This window comes from Uranotaenia lowii, chromosome 3 (genome assembly GCF_029784155.1).
Source record: "Uranotaenia lowii strain MFRU-FL chromosome 3, ASM2978415v1, whole genome shotgun sequence".
Classification (NCBI taxonomy): Eukaryota; Metazoa; Arthropoda; class Insecta; order Diptera; family Culicidae; genus Uranotaenia; species Uranotaenia lowii.
Genome location: NC_073693.1, coordinates 336,079,167 through 336,090,849, shown reverse-complemented (window position 1 = coordinate 336,090,849; position 11,683 = coordinate 336,079,167). Strand labels below are relative to the sequence as shown.

Genomic DNA, 11,683 nt, shown 5'->3' with positions numbered 1-11,683 from the left:
GGCAAAACAGGGAGCTTTTCTCGGGAGTCCTCCGGAAAGGGCGCATGCTCGCTCTGGGTAAGGAAAAGCGTTACGCACCGTTACGGTTCTCCACCCAGGAAAAATGGCGTCACCCTTCGGTGGAGCCGAAGTTTGACGTTTCTGTCCGGAAAAGGAGCCTGGAAGAGAGTGCTCCCGCTCCCGAACGATTGTGTTGTCCTAGGCAAGGGAATCCTTGGCCAAGCCAAGCGATTGCTCGGTTCGCAGCTCAGTGCCAAGCCTGGCATGGCCCAGTCAAAGCCAACTGTGTTCCCGAACGGTCGTCGGGTGTGCGATATTCCGTAGGTCGTGTAGGTCATGTGCGTGTGAACAGTGTTCTGGGTTTGGACAAGCTACACAGCCGTCATTCAGGAGTAATGTCATCAGATCCGTGGATTTTACCAAGGGTGGGAGCAGCTTTGCGTGCGGCATACTTCGAGGCGGTGATATAATACTCTGGTTGTTTAGCTAAATTGCTCTACTATTTCGAGTGCACTGCCTGTGTTAAACCATTTGAATGGGTGAGAAAAGCTGGAAATTTGCCCAAAATTGACGTACAAGGATATAAGACGGAAAATTCCCGCAATTCGGAAGGATGCGGAAGCAGTAAGGCGAAAAGTGTTTGTGTGTGTCTGTCTATGTTGTGTCAGTGTGCTGCGGGAGGTGGGAAGTGAAAATTGAAATCGATACCTTTCGCAGAATTCCGGAGTTGTAAGACTGCACCCGCTAGGATCAAACTGCTGACGTTTACGTGCAGGGTTTTGTTTTCTCCTTTCATGTGGATACTGGAAAACCTCCGCCCTTGTGCAGGTTCTAGCAATGGATAGCAATCAATCACCCGCAAGGAATACACACGGAACAAAAACTTGAAAGATCACAAACGTATTAAAACCGCAGGAGGCTGCGGAAGCATTCATCTCCCCCAAAACATTTTCCAGCAAACCAAATAGGTAAGCAAGCGCCGATAGCAATCGCTAGAATGTCGGCTAGGAAAGAAAGAAAAAAAAACACATCGCTAACATTCCGATACGGGCATAATCGATTTCGGCCGGTTCTATTTTGGTCGGATTTTCTCTTAACTTGGGACTCTCCCCACGTTTCCAAACCCACCTTTGCCGAACATATTTCATCCATTCAGTTGTTGGAGCTTGGCGGCAGCTTAGCATAACGAAAAGCAAGTTTCCCATCTGAGATAACTTTTTCGTCGGAGTGTGTCTCGACGAACTTATTTTTGGGGGGAAGCCCAAGGATTGACGTAACAACTAACAACATCAACAGAAACCATCTGATATAATCCGAATGTGATTAGTAGTAGCTAGGTTGGAGCCTGGCAAGTTGGCAGCCGCCAGGGAAACAGAGCAAAACGAGAAAAAGTCAGTCGTGTGGTAATTATAATTTGATTTGTTTTTTTGTTGTCTACGCTCAAATGCCGAGATTAATACTAGGAAACCGATAATCCGGATTGCTATTGTTGTCGTTGTTGGTACGAAAGATGAAATCTTTTTCTCGATCATTGGAGTGTGAGATGCAAAAGAGGGAAATTTGAGGCAATTTCGGAGATTATTTCAGGGTAAAGCTATTTTTCTTAGAATGACTGATTATGGATGAAAACCAACAAAAGACTAAAAAAAACACAAAAACGTCATTAAAGCTTGAATATGTTATTCGTTATGATAGCAAAAAGCTTTCTGGTTCCTTAACTTGATTTCAATACAAATCATTTAATGATGCATTCTAAAATTTTATCTTTCAATTGAAAGCATCTTGGTTCCTTTCTTGATTGCGCATTTTTGCGAGAAAAACTTATTAACGTACACTACACTTTACCCCGCAACATTTCATTATTTAGCAGATTTGTATTTTTATCTTCATAGCCACAGGGACATAAATACACTATTTACCTAATCTCATGGACATTTGGTTCTAAAGACGAAAAAAAGCTGTTTTGGAAGATCGCAGCAACCTCTGCTCAAGATCGGAAGTGTTTATTTTTGGAAGTATTTTTGTCGTTTCGAATTTCAAATTTTTTTGTGAAAATACAATGATTTTCATTTGTTTACGCGATGCTTATACAAAAAATGTGTAAGGATGGGAGTGCAATTATGATAAACAAAATATCTGAAAAAAAAATCATACAAATTCCTGTCGCTTGCAAAAATATTGGATTACCTGTTTGAATAAGCGTAAGACTTTGGAAATTTCCGGTAAGATCAATAGTAGTGACTCCAAATCACGATAATAAACAAAATTCGACGGCCAAAGCGCGATCCCGGAGGCTGTACACGACGATGCTGACGAAGTTTGACTGCGCGGTAATGGACGACGAAACCTACGTCAAAGCCGACTACAAGCAGCTTCCGGGACAAGAGTTTTATACGGCAAAAGGAAGAGAAAAGGTAGCAGATATTTTCAAGCACATGAAACTGTCAAAGTTCGCGAAGAAATATCTGGTTTGGCAAGTCATCTGTACCTGTGGCTTGAAAAGCAGCATTTCCATAGCATCCGGGACTGTCAACCAAGAAATTTACGTGAAAGAGTGTTTCCTGAAGAAACACGGTTGTTCCATACTGTTTTGGCCGAATTTGGCATCTTGCCATTACGGTAAAAAGGCCATTGAGTGATACACCGCCAACAACGTGCAGGTGGTGCAGGTGGACAAGACCCCTCCCAACACGCCAGAGCTCCGCCCAATTTATCAATATTAAGCTATTGTCAAGCAGAACCTAAAGAAGACCGAAAAACTGCTAAGGACGAGCAGCAGTTCAAGGCAAACTGGCTGTCTGCGGCGAAGACGGTTGACAAAATCAGATGGCAGGGGATAAGCGTAAGGCCCTGCAATTCGGATTTGGAAAAACGGAAACCTAACTGAATATTTTTCCTGAATTTTATACTAATTAAACTTGAAAAAGAAATTTAATTTGATTTTTTAAATAATCGATTTCACCGATTTACACGCGTTTTCCCATGACCAAATATTGACCGTATCACCCTTTAGGTCAAATTGCTTGCACAAAACTTAAGTATTATTTTTGACATAAAATTCAACCTGAGACTTTAAATTCTTATAGAATAAAGTAAACTTTCATTTATGTTATTCTGAATGCACAAGATAATTCCGATAACTTTTGAATAGTGAAGAAGCGTTCACAAGTTTTATAGCAGTTCTAAACAGCTTAACTGAAGAGTTAATACTGTTAGTAGTGTAACATTTTTATTTGAGTTTAATTCATGCTAACAGATTATTGGTTAACCTTTCTCCTTCAAAATATCTTTCCTTTAGATTATGGGTGGCCAACATTTTCAACAGGTTGGCCAAATTTCGAACCTGAGATTTGCTCGCGGGCCAAACAAGTTTTTTTTTCTCATATTCAACGAAAAAACAGAATACTCTATAAAAATTAAAATTTTCTGCATATGCCTGTTTCAAGTACAGATTTATCTTTGTAAGATATTTTTGTTCCATGCATTTTTTTACGAATTTTTTCAAGCAATTTGAAACCTTCATTAATAATTTCATAAATGTCAAATCACCGCCCATTCCAAAATTTTTGACGTTAACCGGTTTTCTTGAAAATTTTTGTAGATGTTGAGTAGAGGAAGAATGACCAAGGTGGTTAAAATTCTTTATAAATAAACAAAATAGAATAGAATAGTAGATGTTAAGAATTATAATTGAAAACATAACATGAAACGGAATTGTTGAAAAATTGACATTTGGGAAAAATATTTACTTAAAGAACTAATGAAAAATTCATGGACCTTGTTCGGAGGTTCGGATGGTTTTTAAAATCTCGGAAGCAGCCTTTCAATGTTTGCAGCTCAAAGCTAAAAATAGATTTTAAAAATTAGTTCCGTTCGATAGGCAAACTAACTGGGCTTACATTTGTGTTACATACGAACAAACAGTGTCATCCGATTCACCCTATTTCTGCCGGTTAGCGACAGGCCCTGACTGTGGAATATATTTAGCTAATTGTAAAGAGCTGGTAAAGCTTATTTATTACAATATGTATTTCTAACCTGTATTTCTGCGCAAAGGTTTTCTGTATTCCTGTGTACAGATGGTGGTGCTTTCAAAGCGAAAGATCTAAACAGTTAGCATGAATGTTAGTTCATGCAATTTACTTGGTAATAATGTGAAAAATACCTCTTCGATTAATGAAAATTAATAAAAATCTGCCAAAAAGTTCGCAACACGTTTTAACTTTGCTTGTGCTGTTTCACGTGACGTTTTCTAACTTCCGATTTTCGGTAAAAATATAATCTCGTTTTCGATCCTCGATCATCTGTCACTGACAAAGCACGACTTCAAATTTTATCGTTACCAGGGGTGCCAGAACAGACCTCCTGAACTCTTTCAAGTTAAATTTGAAAATTTAACTTGAAAGAGTTCAGGAGGTCTGTTTTGGCACCCCTGGTAACGATAAAATTTGAAGTCGTGCTTTCTCGTCGTTTTATGCACACAGAAAAAATATGAAATTTCAGAAGAATATTTTAAAATATCAATTTTTGATTTGATATGTATATCGAAAAAAAACATCCATAAACATGAAATAAATTTTTTAAAATTTTTAAGATCACGTTACCAATACTAAGCTGTTAAACTTTGGTAAAATTTTGCAAAAAGTTTAGAAAAAAAAATTTCAATACTTACGTATCAGAATTTCAAGTTTTTGAATAACAAGCAAATGTTTGAATAACAAGCAAACATTTTGATGGAAATTTGATGTGCTAAAATAAAATTTAAAAAAATATATTTTGATTATGATGTGAATGTGGGTCGGAGAATTTTTAAAGTTTGATATTGCTTGTTTTTCTGAGGCCCTTTAAAACTCCCCAAAATTAAAGGTTAAGTCCGTTCGAAAGCTTACAACGCTCAAACAACGGTGAGGACTTTAAGAGCAAATTTTCACAAATATTTATGATTCCAATATATTTAGTTTTTTTCCTAGCAGCTCTTGTTTTCGAGATAACTCTTGAAAATAGATAAAAATTCATAAAACAAATTTGTGCATTTTCTTGTAAACTATAAAACATTTCAAATATTTTGAAAACATTTTTCAATTCGATCAAAATTTTTTCAAAAGACCGCGTATTATTCATGCATCTGAGAAAAAAGTTACAGTAGATTTCTTTTTGTCAATTTTTGCCAATCCTGTAAAAATACGGTAAATTTTACGGAATTTAATAAAAAAGACTTAATCCAACTTGAATCTTTGATATTTTTTTGAACATAAGTCGGATCGTGTCACAGCCTACAAAAAAATTGTTAAATGAGTTAAAATTTTCAATACAATACCAAAATCAAAAACTCAAAGACTTTCATGAATGATGTTAGAAATATTTGTAACTTTATTTTTTAAAATTGTAAGATTTACTGTTTTAAGCGTATCTCTGAAACGAATAGCTCAGCAAGATCTGATTCCGTGATTGAATAAAGAGTAGGAAACATCAAAACAGGATTTAAGCCTTGTAACGCTTACCTCATAGGAAAGAAACATTTAAGGTATTGAAAACTCGAAGCTAAGAAAGCGGAGATTCATGACTCAGAATAACTCTTATGTTGAGGATCAAATTAAAATTTCTGAAGAAACATGTATTCTTGTTTTTTAGGGAAGAATACCAATTTTTTTTTATGGTTTTTGCTTGTTTTGTCTGAAAAGAAATGTAAAATAAATTTGTTTTCTTATGTTTTTCATCAAAACCATGGTTGGTTCTATAAATCATCCTTTTTTTTCATAATTTTCTACCTTTTTTTTATTGATCAACAGTCTCACAATTTTCATTACCTTTTTACTACAATCTCTTTTTAGTCTAGTGTTCGAAATTCAATTTCAGATTTCGACATCAAATGTTTGAGATTTCAATTTCCACCTTTTTTCTTTTCAAAAGTATATGCCCAAGCAACCAAAAGTACCATAAAACAAGTACAAAAAAGCTTACTCCGCTACATCATTGATATGAAGTTTGTTCTCTTTAGCTCAAAATTTAAGTTCTTATTGATACTTTCAAGTTCCAAAAAAGTTTTTATGATCAGCTGATAATAATTTAGCTTTCAGTGGCCTTTCAACTCAGCTTCCAAAAGATCGTAAAATGAGCCAAAATGTCTCTCTCTTTCTCAATCGCACTCTTGGCATCGGTTCAAATCACCTTCTCTGTATTATTTTTTATATTTTGGACATGGTGCTGCTTGACAAATAGCTCAATTGCTTCTTTTCTACATTTCTTACATATATTGTAACAGAGTGGTCACTCAAGTACCAAATTACTGATTGAAAAAGCTTGGAATCGAATCCCGACCTTCGTAGCGAGAATCGAACAAGCTACCTCAAGACCACGTCTAGTTGTTGTTCTAACTGAAGCTAAAACTCGAAGTGGTGGTGTGATTTTCAAAGCACATCAATGCACTTTTTGCGACTTAGTAAATCTCGTTTCAAGCACTTTTGTGCCCTTTATGTGACTTATGTCCCTTACAACGTACATAAAGGTTACTTTTGCAAATTTCAACTTCATTAATGAGTACATAAAATTCACAGAAGAGAATTGGGCAATTGACTATCTTTGTTAGCCAATATGTATCTTTTAAAACCTTCATTCAAGTTAATTTGTGACTTTTGGTTGTTTAGGTGAATATTTGCATATTGGATTTGCTTGTCTACTTCATGGCGTTTTTACACTATGGAAACAGGATAAACATACACAAAAAGTTGGGTGTCAAATAATAGGTTATTAGGTGAATTTTGAGCGCTAGTTTTTGACAGCTTAAAAACAGTTAAAATTCTATAAAATTTTATGTTGTTCAGATTTCGACTGGTTTTTGTTGATGTGGTTTGACTTTCTTTTCTGAAATCGGCACTGCAGTCTATTTTCGAAATGATGATTATTTTATTTCATCCAACGTTTCGAGACTAGGTTGGTCTCATCCTCAGGGAAAACTACAAGGTTGTACATATTTTGTTGAGTTAATGGATTTGAGCATAATCTGTTTTGTCCTACTTACAATATAGTCATCTCTATGTGGCTTTTGTGAAGACTAATGTCTGGCCCAGTTGTAGATTTTCCTGCTCGAACTGTTAGATTTTGTTAATTGACATTTTTATAATGTTATTTCTAAACTAATCTTACCAATAATAGAAAATTATGATAAATTTAAAACTATCTCACAGAACTTTTCAACGGTGATTTTGAAAGACTGAACAAACGGCTTTTTCAAAATGAAGTGTTGCTTGCGTTTGTCAGTTGGGTATCTGTTTGATTGTTGTCTGTTGTTTGTGTTGGAGGGAGAGAATCTGTGTTTTTAACAATTTTCGGGAGAGATTTTGTTTTATAATTGTGTTTCTTCAGGTTGTTTAGTATGTTAGCGTACATTGCATTAAGATTGTTGGTATCTGTTTTTAAATTGACTGTGTTCGGATTATTGAATATGTGGCACATTTCAAGGAACTTTAAAGTATGTGTGTTGAAACTGCTATCGAGAATTTTTGTCTGTGTTATGTTGAACCTATGTCCCGTCTCCAGACAGTGGTCGATAAGAGCTGTGGTGTCCTTTTCCTTTGGTGCTGCATTCGTAATGATATGTTGATGTTGATGTTGTTGGTCGTTTGTTCCATTGGTTTTGCGTTTCTTCTTGATGTATTGGTCGATCAGCTTGATGTTACTTTTATGGCCTGAAAGTCTTTGATCCAGGGTGTTTTTGGTTTGTCCGATGTATACACACGGACAATCGTTTTGACAAGGTATTTCGTAGATGATGTTAGTTTTTTCCCCATTTGGTTTTGGATCTTTGACTTGGCTGAACAGTTGGCCGACTGTTATAATTTGTCTCGTGGCGATTTTGGTGGACGGAAAATCTTTCACGAAACTTTTGATAAGTTTGTCAGACAGATGGGGCACGTATGGGATGGATCTGTAGGTGCATTCATCTGTTGTTTGTTGGTTGGTGATATCTGTGGTGGCATTCTGGGTGATTGTTGGTTGGTCGGTGTTTTGGGCTATTGGTGGAGATGAGCTGGGTTGTTTTTTTGGCGACTGAGTTTGGTGGCGTTTTTTATGCAGGTTTAAAAGTCTGTTGATTAATGTTCTGGGATAGTTGTTTCTATTGAGGTGCGAGTGGATTGTCTGTGCTATGTCTTGGCTATGGTTGTTGCTGGTTAGGTATGATACTCTGCCTATGAAGTTGTTGGCTACATTAATTTTGTGCTTAAGCTGGTGGCAAGAAGTTCGATAACCAGTGAATATGAAACCAAGAGTTCGTTCGAATTTTGCGATGATATCAACGGAATCAAACTACCAGATAATTATATCATCATATCTCTGGATGTTGTCTCTTTATTCACTAATATACCCCGACATTTAGTCATTAGTAATCTCATCGAACACTGGAAGGAGATCAACACACAAATCAACCTCGACCTGTTCATAGAAATCATAGAATTTCTAATGGAAGCCTCATATTTCCAATTTAAAAACACATATTATGTACAAACTTTCGGCACAGCTATGGGAAGCCCACTGTCACCAATTCTAGCACAGATGGTTCTTGACACGATAATTGGTAGAGCACTTAAAGCGCTCCCTTTCCCGATCCCCATTATTCGGAAATATGTTGACGATTTGTTTCTTGCAATTCCGAAAACTGATATCCAAATACTTCTGGAAACTTTCAACAAGCAGGAAGATAGGATACAGTTCACAATAGAGGAAGAAAAAGAAGGTAAACTACCCTATCTGGATATGGTAGTCATCCGCAACCAAGATCAAACGCTAACAACGGAATGGTACACAAAACCGATTGCCTCTGGAAGGATGCTCAATTTTCATTCTTGCCACCAGCTTAAGCACAAAATTAATGTAGCCAACAACTTCATAGGCAGAGTATCATACCTAACCAGCAACAACCATAGCCAAGACATAGCACAGACAATCCACTCGCACCTCAATAGAAACAACTATCCCAGAACATTAATCAACAGACTTTTAAACCTGCATAAAAAACGCCACCAAACTCAGTCGCCAAAAAAACAACCCAGCTCATCTCCACCAATAGCCCAAAACACCGACCAACCAACAATCACCCAGAATGCCACCACAGATATCACCAACCAACAAACAACAGATGAATGCACCTACAGATCCATCCCATACGTGCCCCATCTGTCTGACAAACTTATCAAAAGTTTCGTGAAAGATTTTCCGTCCACCAAAATCGCCACGAGACAAATTATAACAGTCGGCCAACTGTTCAGCCAAGTCAAAGATCCAAAACCAAATGGGGAAAAAACTAACATCATCTACGAAATACCTTGTCAAAACGATTGTCCGTGTGTATACATCGGACAAACCAAAAACACCCTGGATCAAAGACTTTCAGGCCATAAAAGTAACATCAAGCTGATCGACCAATACATCAAGAAGAAACGCAAAACCAATGGAACAAACGACCAACAACATCAACATCAACATATCATTACGAATGCAGCACCAAAGGAAAAGGACACCACAGCTCTTATCGACCACTGTCTGGAGACGGGACATAGGTTCAACATAACACAGACAAAAATTCTCGATAGCAGTTTCAACACACATACTTTAAAGTTCCTTGAAATGTGCCACATATTCAATAATCCGAACACAGTCAATTTAAAAACAGATACCAACAATCTTAATGCAATGTACGCTAACATACTAAACAACCTGAAGAAACACAATTATAAAACAAAATCTCTCCCGAAAATTGTTAAAAACACAGATTCTCTCCCTCCAACACAAACAACAGACAACAATCAAACAGATACCCAACTGACAAACGCAAGCAACACTTCATTTAGAAAAAGCCGTTTGTTCAGTCTTTCAAAATCACCGTTGAAAAGTTCTGTGAGATAGTTTTAAATTTATCATAATTTTCTATTATTGGTAAGATTAGTTTAGAAATAACATTATAAAAATGTCAATTAACAAAATCTAACAGTTCGAGCAGGAAAATCTACAACTGGGCCAGACATTAGTCTTCACAAAAGCCACATAGAGATGACTATATTGTAAGTAGGACAAAACAGATTATGCTCAAATCCATTAACTCAACAAAATATGTAAAATTTGACTGCAGTGCCGATTTCAGAAAAGAAAGTCAAACCACATTCTATAAAATATTACCAAAAATATAACCGAAAACACTTGATTCAGATCCTTGTCCTTCATTTGATTTCTTTTATGAAGCACTAGCTGATCCCGTACGAACTTCGTTTCGCTTTAAATCATTGGTACGTCAAAATGAGTTTAGAAAATTAATTCGAAACATTCTTTCGACAATTTTGGGGAAAATATTCAACAGTGTTTAAAGTCGCTACTATTACTATTGCTTGAAATTCAAATTAAACGGTTGATTGGCTTTTTATTAAAATTTATGTGAGGGTGTTTTCTTCTCGATGCTGCTATTTGTTTATGTGCACGACTCTTTTGCTTGACCTTCACACTTAAATTGGTATCAATTAAAAAAATTATTGCACAAAACACTGAACTTTCAATGAAACCCTTTTTTTTCTTTCCCATGGCCCGAAATCCGATAATTGAAACCAACTTTACGTTCCTCAAAACTCCCTTGCGCCATTTTTTCTTTTCAAATTATATGTAAAATAACGTCAGGAACTTGAAAACAGTGAACAGCGAATATAGACGCCCCTTTCGCCGACCCTTGACACGGAACATGCTACCTGGAGTCAATTGCTCATACTTTATAACCCTCATCTGAACATTTTCATCTCAATCTGATGCATGATCACGACAATATCGCGAAAACAGTGAGCAATTAACATGGACGGCCTTTTTTTTACCACGATTCAAAACATGACACCTGAAATCAATTATCTTTTCTGTTAAACTCCCATGTGTCAATTTTCATTACAATTCTATGCTCAATCAAGAAAATATCGTAAAAACAGTGAACAGATAAGAACCCCTTTTGTCAACCCCTGAGTCAAGATTTGAAACCTGAAAGCAAAAGAGCGTCCCTCAAAACTCCTATGCGGAAATTTTCATATCAATCCAATGTAGAATAACGTCAATATTACAAAAAACATTAAAGTTGGGTATGGACGACTCCTTCAGCCGACTTGTGATCCGCAATTCGACTCTGAAATCGATTGCTCTTCCCTCAAAACACTCATGTGCTAATTTTCATCACAATACGATCTATAATAACGCCAATATCACAAAAACATTATTCAGTGAATATGGACAACCCCTTTGGCCGACCCCTAACACTAAATTTGATAACTGCAATCGATTGTTCGTCTCTCAAAACACTCATGTGCAAATTTTCAACACAATCCGATGTAAAATAAAGCCAATATCGCAAAAACATTAATCAGTGAATATGGACGACCCCTTTGGCCGACCCCTGACCCTAAATTTGATAACTGTAATCGATTGTTCGTCTCTCAAAACACTCATGTGCAAATTTTCATCACAATCCGACGGAAAATAACGTCAATAACGCGAAAACAATATTTGTCTTGTATGGACGACCCCCTTCGGAAGGGGTCATCCAAAAATCTATAACATTTTTCATCATTCCTGGTCCTAATGAGCTTCCATGCCAAATTTCAGATCTCTAGCTCTTAAGACGGCTGAGTCTATAGAGGACAAACAAACAAACAAACAAACAAAC

At 36.6% G+C, this 11,683-nt stretch overlaps 1 protein-coding gene across 3 annotated transcripts in view; it reads left to right on the top strand.

Annotated features, from left to right (window-relative positions):
• Window positions 1-242: 242 nt before the first annotated feature.
• Window positions 243-11,683, top strand: part of LOC129755942 (zwei Ig domain protein zig-8-like) — a 123,573-nt gene continuing 112,132 nt past the window's right edge. For all 3 annotated transcript variants that reach the window (XM_055752654.1, XM_055752656.1, XM_055752655.1), the window contains exon 1: window positions 243-968. The gene's annotated coding sequence lies outside the window, so the exon portion shown is untranslated. The remainder of the gene's footprint in view (window positions 969-11,683) is intronic.